Genomic DNA, 16,107 nt, shown 5'->3' with positions numbered 1-16,107 from the left:
CGTTTTTCTATGTACCTGATACAACCTTTGGTAATAAAACTAGATGAAGGGCAAAAAAACCCAAAAAATCATTATAGATGTATGGCTCACACAGACTTCATAAACAGAATCAAGGATTCCGGATCAAGTATTCATTAGATAATAAACTAATAAAGAATCTTAAAGAAAGCTGAAAATATGGTTCCTTAATTTAGAATAGTATGAAAAACCCATTATAAACAGTGTTACAAATAAAACCATGAACAATATGTCTGCTATTACTACTCATAATCAGTGTTATTCTAGAGAAATCAAGTAACAATAAAAAATCCCACTAGAACAACTTCATGTAGTTCCTATATATTAAAGGAGTTTAAACTCTATTTCTCTTCAAAACATAAAGAGTTAAACTGCAAAGTTCCTTCAATCTGCAAAATGCTAAAATTTAGTACCCCACTTTAACCACTGAAAACAATGTGTTTACATGTAATTTGTTAAGCTGTATATGCTTATTAATGAAAATATACATCTTTCTTAATCATAGATTATTGTTTTGTCAGGAATCTGTAACAAGCTCTTACTTCAGTAACTGACTGTAGCACCCTCTAACTGTATCAATATAATGAACTGGGGTGCCTGGGTGGTCCAGTCGTTAAGCATCTGCCTTCGGCTCAGGTCACGATCCCAGGGTTCTGGGATCAGGCTCCACATCAGGCTTCCTGCTCCAAGGGAACCCCGCTTCCTCCTCTCCCACTCCTGCTTCTGTTCCCTCTCTCGCTGGTGTGTCTATGTCAAATAAATAAAAAAAAAATCTTAAAAAAAAATAGTGAACTAAAGAGTTCCATTATTTAACATCCCACTGCCTTAGTAACTATTATAAATGGGAAAATTAAGTGATATTCTGAAGTTAATACAAAATTACTTATATAATGATAAAAGGAACAATCCAACAAGAGGATATAATAGCTGTAAATATTTGTGCACCCAACATGGGAAGATCTAAATACATAAAGCAATTAATAACACACATGAAAAAGAAATTAACAGGACTAGGACTAGATGCACTTAACAGATATATACAGAACATTCCAATCAAAACCAGCAGAATATACCTTATTTTCAAGTGCATAGAGACTTTTACTCCAGAACAGATCGTATGTTAGGCTACAAAACAAATCTCAATTCAAAGATTAAAATCATATCATGCATCTTTTCCAACCACAATAATACAAAAAAGAAATCAATCAGAAGAAAAAATCTTGAGAACACAAATACATGGAGGCAAAATAACATGCTTCTAAGCAACGAATGGGTAAACCAAGAATCAAAGAGAAAAAAAAAAAATACATGAAGACAAATGAAACTGAAAACACAACATCAATACCTTTGGGATGCAGCAAAAACTATTCTAAGAGGGAAGTTTATAGCAATACAGGCCTATCTCACGAAACAAGAAAAATCTTGAGCAATCTAACCTTACACCTAAAGGAGCTAGCTAAAGAATGAACAAAGCCCAAAGTCAGTAGAAGAAAGGAAATAAAGATTAAAGGAAAATAAGGAAAACAGAGACTAAAAACACAGTAGAATAGATCAAGGAAACCAGGAGGTTGTTCTTTGAAAAGATCAATAATATCAACAAATCTTTAGCCAAACTCATCAAAAAAATGAGAGGACTCAAATAAAATCAGAAATGAAGGAGAAGTAACAAATGACATCACAGATGTCCAAAGAATTTTAAGACATTGGGAAAAATCATATGCCAACAAATTGGACTACTTAAAAGAAATGGAAAAATTCTTAGAAACATACAATCTACCAAAACTGAATCAGGAAGAAAGACAATCCGAACAGATCAATTACTGGCAATGAAACTGAATTAGTAACCGAAAAACTCCCAACAAACAAAAGTCCAAGACTAGGGATGCCTGGATGGCTCAATGAGTTGGGCACCCAACTCTTGTTTTTGGCTCAGGTCATGACATGGAGCCCTGGGTTGGACTTCCCACTCAGGGCACAGTGTGCTTGGGATTCTTTCCGTCCCTCTTCCTCTGCCCCTCCTCCTGCTCGCATGCATGTGCTCTCTCTCTAAAGTAAAGAAATAAATTCTTTAAAAAAAAAAAAAAGTTCAAGAGACCACTTCAGAGGTGAATCCTACCAAACACTTAAAGAAGAGTTAATATTTTTCTCAAACTAGTTCAAAAAATGGAAGAGAGTAACCAAATAAAGATACCACAAAAAAAGAAAACTACAAGCTGATACCTCTGATGAACACAGGAACAAAAAACCTCAACAAAATAACAGCAAGAAGAAATACAACAATACATTTAAAAAATCACCATGACCAGGTGGGATTTATTTCAGGGATGCAAGAGTGGTTCAGTATTTGCAAATCAATCAACATAATATTTCACATTAACAAGAGAAAGGATATAAACCATATGATCATCTCAATAGATGCAGAAAGAGGACTTAACAAAGTACCACCTCCACTCATGACAAAAACTCTCAACTAAATAGGTTCTGATGAAACAAATCTCAATATAATAAAGACCATATATGAAAAACCCACACCTAACTTACTCAATGGGGAAAACCTGAGAGCCCTCCCTTTAAGGTCAGGAACAAGACAAGAACGTCCATTCTCACCAATCTTACTTAACATAGTACTGGAAGTCCTAGCCACAGTAATCAGATGAGGAAAATAAAGAAAAGGTATCCAAATTGGTAAAGAAGAAGTAAAATTTTCACTATTTACATACGGCATGATATTATATATAGAAAACCCTAAAGACTCCACCAAACTACTGAAACTGATAAATGAATCCAGTAAAATCTGAGAATACAAAATCAACATTCAAAAATCTGTTACTTTTCTATACACTAACAATGAAGTAGTAGAAAGAGAAATTAGGAGAACAATCCTATTTACAATTACACCAGGATTAATAAAATACCTGGGAATAAAGTTAAGATTAAGTGTGTTATGCTGAAACCATAATACACTGATGAAAGAAATTGAAGACAACACAAATTAAAAGATAGTCCATGCTCACAGACTGGCAGAACTAATATTGTTAAAGTGTGCATACTAACCCAAAACATTCTACAGACTGAATGCAAATCCCTATCAAAACACCAACAGCATTGTTCAGAAAACTTGAACAAATAATACTAAAATCTGTATGGTATCACAAAAGATCCTGAATAGCCAAATCAATCTTGAGAAAGAACAAAGCTGAAGATATTACAATCCCAGATTTCAAGGTAAAGCTGTAGTAATCCAAAGAGTATAGTACTGGCACAAACATAGATAAAAGATCAACAGAAAATAGAAAGTCTAGAAATAAACCCACACTTTCAGAGTGAATTAATCTACGACAAAGGAGGTAAGAATACACAGTAAGAAAAGATAATCTCTTCAACAAATTGTGCTGGGAAAACAGGACAGCTACATGCAAAAGAATGAAACGACCACTTTTTTACGTGTACAAAAGTAAGATCAAAACGGATTAAAGATCTAAATGGGAGACCTGAAACCATGAAATTCCTAGGAGGAAACACAGGCAGTCATTTCTTTAACATTGGCCATAGAAATATTTTTCTAAATATGTCTCCTCTGGCAAGGGAAACAAAAGCAAAATTGAACTAGTGGAACTACACCAAAATAAAAAGCTTCTGCACAGCAAAAAAATAAAAAATAAAAATAAAAAAATTAAACAACAACTTACTGAATGGGAGAAGATATCTACAAATGATATAGCTAAGAAAAGATTTATGTATATATACACATATATATACACACAAAATATACAAAGAATTTACACAACTCAAACCAAAAAAACATAACCCAATTAAAAAATAGGCAGAGGACCTGAGTAGTCATTTTTCCAAAGACACACAAATGGTCAACAAACATATGAGAAGATGCTCAGTATCACTAATCATCAGGGAAATGCAAATTAAAAACCACAATAACCTCTCACTTCATACCTGTCAAAATGGCTAAAATCGGAAATACAAGAGACAACAAGTATTGGAAAAGATGTGGAGAAAAAGGAACCCTCACGCATTGCTGGTGAGAATGCAAACAGGTGCACTACTGTGGAAACGGTATGGAAGTCCTTCAAATACTAAAAATACAATTACCAAATGATTTAGTAATTGCACTACTAGGTAATGACCCAAAAATATAAAAAATCTAATTTAAAAAAGATATATGTACCCCTGTATTTATTGCAGCATTATTTACAATAGCCAAGATATGGAAGCAAGCCAACTCTCCATCCACAGACGAATGGATAAAAATGATGTGGTGGACATATATATTGGAATATATATACATAATATAACGGATCATCACTCAGCCATGAAGAAAAAGTGAGATCTTGTCATCTGCAACAATGTGGATGAACCTGTAAAATATAACACTAAGTGAATAAGTCAACCAGAAGAAGACAAACACCGTAAGACCTCACTCATAGGTGGAATTTTTAGGAAACAAAACAAAACAAAAAAAGACAAAAAATCAAACTCTTAAGTACAGAGAACAAACTGGTGGTGCCAGAGAGTAGGTGGGTTGGGAGATGGTTAAAATAGGTAAAGGAGATAAAGCTTACACTTATTTTGATGGGCAATGAGAAAGGTACAGTGTTGAATCATGTTATACACCTTAAAGTAGTAATTCTATGTTAACTATATTTGAACAACAACAAAAAAACCTTAGGAAGTGAACAAAGTAAATTTCATCTTTAAAATGTAGTTCTTGGGGTGCCTGGGTGGTGCAGTTGGTTAAGCCACTGCCTTCGGCTTAGGTCATGATCCCAGAGTCCCAGAATCTAGTACCGCATTGGGCTCCCTGCTCAGCAGGGAGCCTGCTTCTCCCTCTGACCTTCTCCCCTCTCATAGCTCTCTCTTACTTCCATTCTCTCTCAAATAAATAAAATGTTTAAAAAGTGAATAAAAAAATAAAGTGTAGTTCTTTCTCATTAAAACTAAATTTTAAAAGATTAAATGATATAATTTTTGGCATATAGATTAAAATGTCTGCTCTTGAGTTAAGACAATAGTCTGCATTGGTGAGGTTGTGGAAAATGCAAACAACACAGAATGGTAGTACAAACACATATTATTAGAAGACTCAATTTTATACAGACTTCAATATTCCAATTCCACTTCCAGAAATGAACTCAAAAGAAACAGTTACAGACATACACAAATACCTAGCTATAAAAATGTTTAATATATCTGATTATAAAAAGGAAAATTAAATATCCAGGGGTAGGAGGCTAACTACGCTATGATACACACATAATGAAAGACAATTACTCTTTATAATCTTGACTGACTTGGTTTTAAAATAAATAAACAAACAATAGCACTTCCACAATTGTTTGTTCAAAAAAGACCAACGCTTTTTGTCCAGCATTTAAGGAGCTTGAAGGTTGACACTCCTGTCCTCACAGCAAAAGAAAACCTGAACAACCTGAAAAAACAACTCTAAGATCTAAGATCTGTAAGAATGAGGTCATAAAGCAAACTGTTTCTTCCAATATTAAATATACACAGGTATAGAGAATCACAGCTTACTGGAGCAGAAGCCCAGGAACAGATACTGCACTGGAAGCAATTCCAAAGTATGAAAACTTAAAACATAATCAACAAATTGCTGGAGACTCAATGTTGATTAAGTTTAAAAGTTAAAAACTCCCGGAGGGCCCAGTCTTAGAGAAGACTCCATACTTTTCCGAGTTTTACCTCCAGGAACCCTATTAGGTTTGCAGAGAGGATCAGAAAAATATTTCCTCCTGTTTTAACAACAATAAGAGAAAAACAGGCGTACTGAAATACATCTAGAGCATTCTATCCCTAACAAGGCTTGCCACAAAGCAAGCTATTTCACCAGACCCTAACCAACCTAGGGAAGAGAAATACCCAACTCAAACCTCTTCTTGCCTACCTGACTCACCTAAAGGGGGTAACCTGTGTGTATTTATGCGGGGGAGGGGGGAGCTGAGAAGTATCTGTAAAGGTCATAGCCCAAGGGCAAAGACTCTCACACAGAACAAAATCTGAAATCTAATTATAGGAATATATAATGCTTTCCCTCCCCTAACATCTTACTACCATATTAAAAGGGCTCCCGTATTAAAGCAGGGGTTTACAAGTGAAAGAAGAATGCTCAGAGCCTGTTTATGAAATCTCTGGGAATTCCAAAGAAAATAATGGAGACAAAAGCAAAAACACAAGAGGAAATTTCAGCTTCTAACACCTATGGGTACAGCAAACAATAAACACAGCCTACCTTTATGCTGAATAAATACAAAAACCTCACACTAAAAACTTTACCTCAGGTCTTTATACACAGTACAATTCTACTTAACATAATGTTACAAGGCATACTAAAAGAAAAAAAAAAGATACAGCTTAAAGAGACAGAATTTTGAAATTCTGTGACAAAATTCTGATGTAACAAAGATTTTTGAAATTAACAGACAGGGAGTATACAATAACTGTGACTAGTATGTTAAGGGCTTTAATGGAAGAAGCAGGTAACCTGCAATTACAGATTGGCATTTTAAGCAAAGATGGAAATTTCTAAGAATGAATCAAAAATCATAAACATTAAAAGAGAAATAAAGAATGCTGCTATACTATATGCTTAACAATATACACATAATTATAGAAAAAATATCATAAGGAACAGGAGTAAGAAATTACAAATACCCTGTTACATAATCCTTGTACTAACCATTAAATGGTGTATGGTTTTTTTTCCCCAAAGATTTTATTTATTTGACAGAAAGAGATCACAAGTAGGCAGAGAGGCAGGCAGAGAGAGAGGTGGCTCCCTGCGGAGCAGAGAGCCCAATGTGGGGCTTGATCCCAGGACCCTGAGATCATGACCTGAACCAAAGGCAGAGGCTTAAACCACTGAGCCACCCAGGTGCCCCTGGTGTATTGTTTTTTGAAAATGGGTTTGGAATGCTCATACATGTACATGGCAAATTGTACCAAGACCACGGAGAGAATTTTTTTTAAAGTATAATATATCCAGTGAGAGAGAGGGAAAAACCCTGAATAATGTAAAATGCTCAAAATAAGAGAAGGCAGAAAAAGAGTGGAGGACAAAAAAAGAAACAAAGAACAAGGCAACAAAGAGAAAACAGCAATAAATCTGGTAGCCATTAATCCAACTATATCAGTAAGGACTTTAAATATCAGTTGTTGAAGTAAATACAACAAATGAAAAAGAGACTGTCAGAATGGGTATAAAAACAAGACCCAATAATATGTGGTCTCCAAGAGACCTACTTTAAATATAATGAAACAGATGAAAGTACAGAAGAAGGAGGCAGACGTATCAGGAATAAAGGGTAAAGGATAAAAGTTAATTCTCCAAAAAGATATAATAATACTTGTGTACATGCCTAACAGAGGGTCAAAATACACAAAGTAAAAAAGTGATAGAAATGTAAGAAGAAACTGATGAATTACCCTTACATTTGGAGACCTCAATATCTCTCTATTGGTAACCGATAGAAAATCAGGAAAGACATACCTGAATTGAACATGACCATCAGTCAAATGAATTTAATCGATATTTATAAAATATTGCATTCAGCAAGAACAAAATACACGTTCCTCTCAAACTCATATGCACATTCACCAATGAAGACCACATTCTGAACCATATAATACACCGCACATTTGAAAGAACAGAAATTATATAAAGTATGCTCTAACATTATGATGAAATTAAACTAAAAACAAATAATAGAAAGATACCAATAAAATATCATAAGAGATTAAACAACACATTTCTAAAAAACACATGGGCCAAAGAAGAAAAATCAAGAAAAATAAAAATTGGGAAGGAAATGAAAATGCATACAGAACTCAACCAATATAAGAGATACAGCAAAAGCAGTACTTAGAGGACAACTTACAGCACTGAATACACATTATCAGAACAGGAAAAAAAAAAAAAAAAAGACCTAAAAAGTCAATTATCTAAGTTTCTACCTTAGGAAACTAAAATAAGAAAAGCAAATTCAAACCAAACTATGCAAAAGAAATAATACAGATTAGATCAGAAATCAATCAGGAAAATTAACAAAATAACTGCCTCAGTTTAAATTAAAATTTATTAACATCTTGCCAGGTGAAGAACAAAAGATTTTAAAAAGACACAAACGATTAATATCAGAAATGAGAGTAAGTCCATCAGTACTGACCTTATAAACCTTAAGATGATAAGAGAAAATTATGAACTATGCCCACAAATTTGATACCTCGATGAAATGAACCAATTCTTTGAAAGACATAACATAATAAAATATATACAAGAAAAAATAAGTAATCTGAATACATTCATATGTATTAAAGAAGGTGAATCAGTAAATAACCTTCCAAAACAGAATTCAACACGCCAAGATAGATCCACTGGTAAACTCTACCGAACATTTAAGGAAGAAATGATACCAATTCTTTACAAATGATATCAAGTCTCTTCCAGGGAATAAAGGTGAAGGAACACATTCTAACTCATTGTATGAAGTAAGCATTATTCCCTAATAAGAAAACCAGACAACGACATTACAAGAAAGGAAAACTATATTCCACTATCTCCCTTAAATACAGATGCAAGAATTCTCAACAAATTAACAAATTCAATCACACGATGTATAAAAATAATTATACAGACAAAAAAAGTGGGATTTATTCCAGGTATGCAAGGCTCATTCATCATTCCAACAGGATAAAAAAATATTTTATCAAGATATGCAGAAAAAACATTTCACAAAATCCAACACCCATTCAAAAATACACTAGGAATTGGGGAACCTGGATGGTTCAGTCAGTTAAGTGTCCAACTCTTGATTTCAGTTCAGGTCATCAGGGTTATGAGATTGAGCCCAGCATCCAAAGGCGAAGCCTGCTAAAGAGTCTCTCTCACCCTCTTCCTCTGCCCTCCCCCCCAGCACACTTACATACTCTGTCTCTTTCTCTCAAAAAACAAATAAACAAACAAAAACCAAATCAAATGGGAACCAAAAAAAGACTAGGAATAGAAGGAAACTCTTTCAATGGGGAAAAAAAAAATCTAAAAAATCAATCAATCAATCAATCTAGCTAACACTTTTCATATTGAGAAACTGCCTGCTTTCCCACTCAGATCAAGAACAAGGATCACCACTGGTATGCAAAATGTTACTTGAATCCATAGCTAATGCAGTAAGACAAGAAAAGGAAATAAAAAGCATACAGATAGGGAGAAAGAAAAAAAACTGTTTGCAGATGACAGATCATGTATGTAGAAAATCCCAAAGAATGTATACACACAAACTACTGAAGCAAAGTTCAAGATACAAAGTTAATATACCAGTGTTAACTGCTTTCCTATACACCAATAATGAACTGGAATTTGAAATTAAAAACACAGTACCATTTATATTAGTACCAAAAAAGAAAAATCCCACAATATAGATATAAATCTAACAACATACAGGATCTACATAAGGAAAACTATAAAACTCTGATTAAAAAAAAAAAAAGATAAAAAAACAAAAACAAAGAGAACCTAAATAAATGCACAGACACTCCACTTAGATGCATAAGACGACTCAGTATTGTTATTATGTCAGCTCTTCCAATGTTGATCTATAGATTCAATGAAATCCCAATCAAAATTCTCAAGTTATTCTGTGGATAAATAAACTGATGTTAAAGTTTACATGGAAAGGATAAAGGCACTGAAAAGCCAACACAATACTGCACTAGAATAAAGGTTGAGATTGGAAACTACCCCACTACAAGACTTACTACAAAGCTAGGCTAATATATACAACTGACTTTTGAAGAACAAGAGTTTGAACTACTTGGGTCCATTTACACACACTTTTTTAAATATACAAATACAGTACAGTACTGAAAGTGTCTTTTTCTTCCCTATGATTTTCTTAATTAACACCTTCTTTTCTCTAGATTACTTTAAGAATACAGCATATATTACATACTACAAACCAAATACATGTTACAAACTGCTTATGTTATATGTAAAGCTTCCAATCAATAGTAGGCTCTTTGAGTCTGGGTGTGGGAATTAAAAGTTATACACTCGGGGCGCCTGGGTGGCTCAGTGGGTTAAAGCCTCTGCTTTCGGCTCAGGTCCTATATCCCAGGGTCCTAGGATCGAGCCCCACATCAGGCTCTCTGCTCAGCAGGACGTCTGCTTCTCTTCCTCTCTCTCTGCCTACTTGTGATCTGTCAAATAAATAAATAAAATCTTAAAAAAAGTTATACACTCATTTTGAACTGTACAGGGGGTTGCAACCTGGGTTGTTCAGGGGTCAACTGCACAGTGTGGCAATGGTGGAAGGATAGAAAAATAAATAAATGGAACATAACAGAAAGTCAGATATAGACTCATAAATATCTTTGACAAAGAAGATAATTCAACAAATAAAGTCTAATGGTACTGGAACAAGTGAACATATGCGGGCAAAAAACTGAGTTGACAAAAACTTAAACATTTCACAACAGTTAACACTAAATGGATAATAAACCCATAAGTTAAGTGTAAAACTATGTAACTTCTAAAAAGGAACATAGTAAAAAAAAATCTGTTACTTTGAGTTTGGCAGTGTTTTGTTTGTTTGTTTGTTTTTCCAGTAGGCTCCACACTGGACTCCAATGTGGGGCTTGAACTCAGGGCCTTGAGATCAAGACCTGAGCTGAGACTGGATCAGACTCTTAACTGACTGAGCCACCCAAGTGTCCCTGGCAATGAATTTTTAGATACAACATCAAAAGCACAATCCAGGAAAGAAAACACTTATGGACAGAATTTTATTTAAATTAAAAACTTTTGCCCTGTGAAAGACACTGTTAAGACAAGCCACAGACAGAAAAAATATTTGCAAAATACATATATGATAAAAGACTGGTATCTAAAACATACAAAGAACTTTGAATTTTCCTGAATAATAACATATCAATACTGGTTCATCAACTGCAAAAAACACACCACTCTAGGCAAGACGTTAACAATAAGGTAAACTGGGTTAATAGTAGGAAAGCTAGGCCACTGGGAATATATGGGAATTTGCTGTACTCTCAGATCAATTTTTCTGTAAGTCCTAAAACTGCTCTAAAAATGAGTCTATTAATTTTAAAAAAATCCAAAAAGAAGAAAGAAAGAAAGAAAGAAAGAAAGAAAGAAAGAAAGAAAGGACTGATCAAAGTCACAATCTTCACTTTTCCCTGCTGTCAACTATGGTAATCCCAAAACACATGGGAAAATACAGACCCAAACTCTTTACTCTTTTTAATGACAATCTGTGAAAAACCTAGGTGGGAACACAAACTTATGGAAGATTTGTGAAAACAAAATATAAGTACAAAAAGCAGTCACTTTCCAGTCAGTAAAACAGGCAACCTATAAAATGAAGTAAAAATCTCTGTAAAATACAATGTATGGGCAAAATCTGCCTTCGGAGAATATGACCCTTTGGGAATGTTTGCTAAACAATAATGTGAGTCAAAGAAAATATTAACTACTTTAAAAATATTTTAAAACTAATTCATCTGTTTGTTTTTATTTTTAAATCAGAAGAATAGAATATTTACTGGACTGATTCAAACTGGACTGGACATGATTCAAACAACAGAGGTCTACTGGCTACTAGTTGCAACACAGCTTTTAAAGGAAATATTTTTGGGTTTTATCCATTTTAAATATTTTTTTTTTTTATTTGACAGAGAGAGAGAGATCACAAGTAGGCAGAGAGGTAGGCAGAGAGAGAGGAGGAAGCAGGCTCCCTGCGGAGCAGAGAGCCCGACGCAGGGCTCCATCCCAGGACCCTGAGATCATGACCTGAGCTGAAGGCAGCGGCTTAATCCACTGAGCCACCCAGGCGCCCCAGGGTTTTATCCATTTTAAAGTAACTAAGACATACACAAACCTAGAAGTGATTATTTTGAGAAAACAATGTAAGTTGACATTCTAGGTCATCTATATAAAAAAAATGTACATTTTTATAATGGTGTCAAGTTGAAAGCATATGGGAGAAAGTGAAAATGTACAAGTCCACCAAAAGAAAAGCTAACACACTTGGACCTTTAATCTTGCCAACTCTGACCTCAATCTTTTGGTTAAAACTTAATAGTAATTTCATTGCCACATTAATCAAAGAAGCAGTAAAATACCTAAAATTTTACTGTGTTTTTACTGAAGATGAGAAGGGACACTGGGAGAAGAATGTGGTATTAAGGGGAAAAAAGAAATGAGGGAAAACTCTGGCGTCCCCAACAGATGCTTCTTTGAAGATAAGCACCTAGGAAAGAATCTGGAATGAAAAGGAGGAATAAAACTGAAATAGAAGAAGAAGAAGAACTGTAAATTCCAGGTTTCATCTATATTTTTATTTGTAACGTGCAACTTACAACTCATTTTCCAACTTAAGCATTCCATACAATGTCTCATTGGTCAATCAATCCTATTCAAACAGAATAAACACATAACAACAAGATCACTTAATAACCAGTATTTTAATTTGGGCTAGAATTCATCTTCAAAAAACTGAAGTAATAAGACAGTTAAAATTAAATGGAGACCTCTATCTCACTCCTTCAAAAGACAAGGTTTTATACAGTAAAAGAAGAAATTTACATTGGGAAATAACCAGGCACAGCAGAAGATCAGAGTATCATTAAAAAAAAAAAAAAAAAAAAAATCAGGGGCGCCTGGGTGGCTCAGCTGGTTGAGAAGCTGACTCTAAATTTCAGCTCAGATCATGATCCCAGGGTCATGGGAAGGAGCCCCATGTAGGGCTCCGTGGAGTGTTTGTCCCTCTCCCTCTGCTCCTCCCCCATTCCCTGGCCCTGCTTGCTCACTCTATCACTAAATAAAATCTTTTGAAACAATATCAAATGTGATTCTTGTGCTGTTTTCACCTGGTTCTCAGGCTTATGCCATGAACAGAGTTTCTCACAATAGGCACTAATGATATTTTTGAACTAATTCTTTGTTGTAGGTGGCTGTTCTATGCATTGTAGGATACTCAATAGCATCGGCAGTCTCTATCCACTGATTTTCAATAGCAATTCACCCTTAACAATCAGATATGTTTCTGGACATTGCCAAATGTCTCCTGGGGGTCATACTGTCAAAGCTGAGAACCACTGACTTAGAGGCAAGAGACTGGAAAATTCTTTTCATTGGGCTCTTATTAGCCCAAGAGAAAAGGCTTCCAAATAACACCAAAAAAGTGGGTATCAGGATTCCCCCACCAAATATTCTGCAGAGAAATCTTCCCAAAGGTCAATCCGTTAGCTTTTAGCAAGGCTCAGCCAAATTCAGAGAGCATGAAAAAGCTTCTTAATGCTCTTTATATAAATTTGAACACATAACCAAGGATCACAAGATAGCTGAGGAAAGCCTCTGAGATGAAAGCCTTTAGAGCATGTTAACAGAAAGGATAACTTGGAGATAAGAGAGTAAGTAGGCAGAAATAAACTTTAAAATGTAACCTTAATTAAATGCATAAAGAGAAAAAATAATCAGGATGACATTTAAAAAATGCAGAGATCAAAAAAAGTACTGGAAATTAAAAACAAAACAATAGAAATGAAAGTCTGAATGTTTAAAGAAATCAAATAAGTATTCAAGAAACTGGAAAGCAAAGGACTGGGAGAAGATCAAATATGGGAGAGAAGAAATACATCTAAGAATATAATGTCTAATTGCAATTTCAGAGCCAAAAACACAGGCAAGGAAATCAGAGCAGAAGTATCTGAAACTTTCTCAGAACTAAGGAATACAAGTTGCCAGACAAAAGAACCCATGAAATGCACAAAGTGGATGCCTATAGACTCATAACTCACCTCACATCACCATGACATTTCAGAACGAACACTAGGTACAACAAATAGAACCTTCTATAAGCTTCAGACAAAAAGGGTATAGGAGCTTCCACTGGGAATAAAAAAGTAAAATGCAAATTGTTGAAAATACAGCTTCAAATTTTATATCAAACACTTAGGATTACTTTGCAATTCTGAAGAAAAACATTTCCAACTTAAAATCCTACACTCAAACCAAGGACAATCTAAAGACATTCAGAGGTACAGAACACCTCAAATCTGCCACTTAGGGGCGCCTGGGTGGCTCATTGGTTTAAGCCGCTGCTTAATCAGGTCATGATCTCAGGGTCCTGGGATCGAGTCCCGCATTGGGCTCTCTGCTTGGCGGGGAGCCTGCTTCCCTCTCACTCTCTCTGCCTGCCTCTCTGCCTACTTGTGATCTCTCTCTGTCAAATAAATAAATAAAATCTTAAAAAAAAAAAAATCTGCCACTTAGCTACTGGAGACTGTGACCGAACAAAATCAATTATTAATCTTAATAAATAACTATTAACCCTTTAATGATGATAACCTAAGTTAAAGAAATTCTAAAAGCGTGTACTCCAACAAAAGAAAAAAGATCCCCAAAGAAAATTCAGAGATGCAAAAACTAACACAAGCAAAGAATTACATGGGATATAAGAGAGGATATATCACAGGATAGAGACAGGTTGCATGAGGGGCAGCCATATCAAGCAGCCAGCCTAAACTGGAGATCAGAATGTTCCAGGAGAAATTCTCAATGATGGTTAGACTAGTTGAACAACAACAACAAAGACAAACCTAAACAACAACAAAAACCAACAACAACAACAACAACAACAACAAAAACTTCTGAACCTATGGAGAGGAGATGCTGATAACATGCAGAGTTTTGGGGACTGAATTAATCATAAATATTGAGAAACAATACAGACATAGAATGGTTATCTACCAAAAACTAAGGTATCACTGGAATGCTGGGAGAGGACATGGGTATTTGTGGAAAAACCTAAATTTACACCATCCACAGAGGAAGTCAACAGATAGTGCCTAAAACGGAAAATTCAAGTGGTAGCATATGTTACTTGGAAATATGGAGTTAAATACCAAAAAATCAGACAAAAAAAGTATAAAAACTGTTTGCCCCAGAGATGGGGATAGGGGGCTTTAACAGCCACCCTGTCCAACATCACACCTTCCTGGGGCTTAGAAGATGTGGGGATAAAGGCCCAACCATTTCTGTCCACCATGGACCCAACTCTGGTGGGTCACACTCAGGAAAATTAAACTTGTGACAAAATAAACTTGCGTTAAATTAAACTTGTTTTTAATAAGCCATGTAGAAGTAGTTAATATTTCAAGAACATGTTCTTTTATATTTTAAACTATTTAAACTTCTACAGTTTACATATAATAGTTTAAACTATTAACTCAAAAACTACTTGAAACTTTTCTAAATTTTAACTAACTTGGGGGCACTTGGATGACTTAGTCAATTAAGCATCTGACTCTTGATTTCAGCTCAGGTCATGATCTCAGGATTTAGTTAGAGCCCTGGATGGGCAGACCCACAGACTGAGAAAACAGAAGGGCTGCGCTGCTAGTAGCTTTCCCGGGCTATGAGGCAAAAAAAAAAGAAAAAAAAAATCAAGGCACAGGATCCACCAAAAGTGGGATGCAAATATATCATCACCCTAACTCAGTTGAGATCCTAAGAGCAATATCATCAAGATCAAGGAGAAACTAGATAGAAAACAGAACTCATATGACTCATGACTTGAAGCCCTGTTGAATAGCGCATGCATGTATCAGTGTGTGTATAAAACAAGTAATCTGAAGTCGAACATGAACTAAGTGACTTGGGACTGGTAGCATGCATAAATCAACTTTCCCAAGAAACCATACCTTCCTAAAAAAGATACCATTATCCTAAGACTTAAATAATCCTATAATTTTTCATATCCAACAACTAGGACATAATCACACAAGGAAAAAATCATGAACCACCAGAAAGAGACCCTTAAAAAATTTAAGAAACTGAAATTATCAGTTAAAAACAACAAATATGAATACTGGGCCAATAAAAGCCACAACTGTAATTTTTAGCAAGTAGTTAGAAACAGTAAAAAATTGGGTCATTTACTTCTTAAAAAGACACTGATCCAGAGATTCAAGCATCTCAACCCAAAACAGGAAAAAGAATTCTATCCAAAATATCATAAGGAAACAGCAGAAAACTTAAAA

At 34.9% G+C, this 16,107-nt stretch overlaps 1 protein-coding gene across 5 annotated transcripts in view; it reads right to left on the bottom strand.

Moving 5' to 3' along the window:
• ORC4 (origin recognition complex subunit 4) overlaps nt 1–16,107 on the bottom strand; it is an 89,831-nt gene that overhangs the window by 70,396 nt on the left and 3,328 nt on the right. Inside the window, exon 1 of one of the 5 annotated variants that reach the window (XM_046019826.1) lies at nt 561–682. The exons of the other annotated variants lie outside the window; for them this stretch is intronic. The gene's annotated coding sequence lies outside the window, so the exon portion shown is untranslated. Of the gene's footprint in view, nt 1–560; nt 683–16,107 lie in introns of those variants that run through there. 5 annotated transcript variants of the gene reach the window in all.

Source organism: Meles meles, chromosome 9 (assembly GCF_922984935.1).
Source record: "Meles meles chromosome 9, mMelMel3.1 paternal haplotype, whole genome shotgun sequence".
Lineage (NCBI taxonomy): Eukaryota > Metazoa > Chordata > Mammalia > Carnivora > Mustelidae > Meles > Meles meles.
This window is presented reverse-complemented; position numbering and strand designations above follow the sequence as displayed.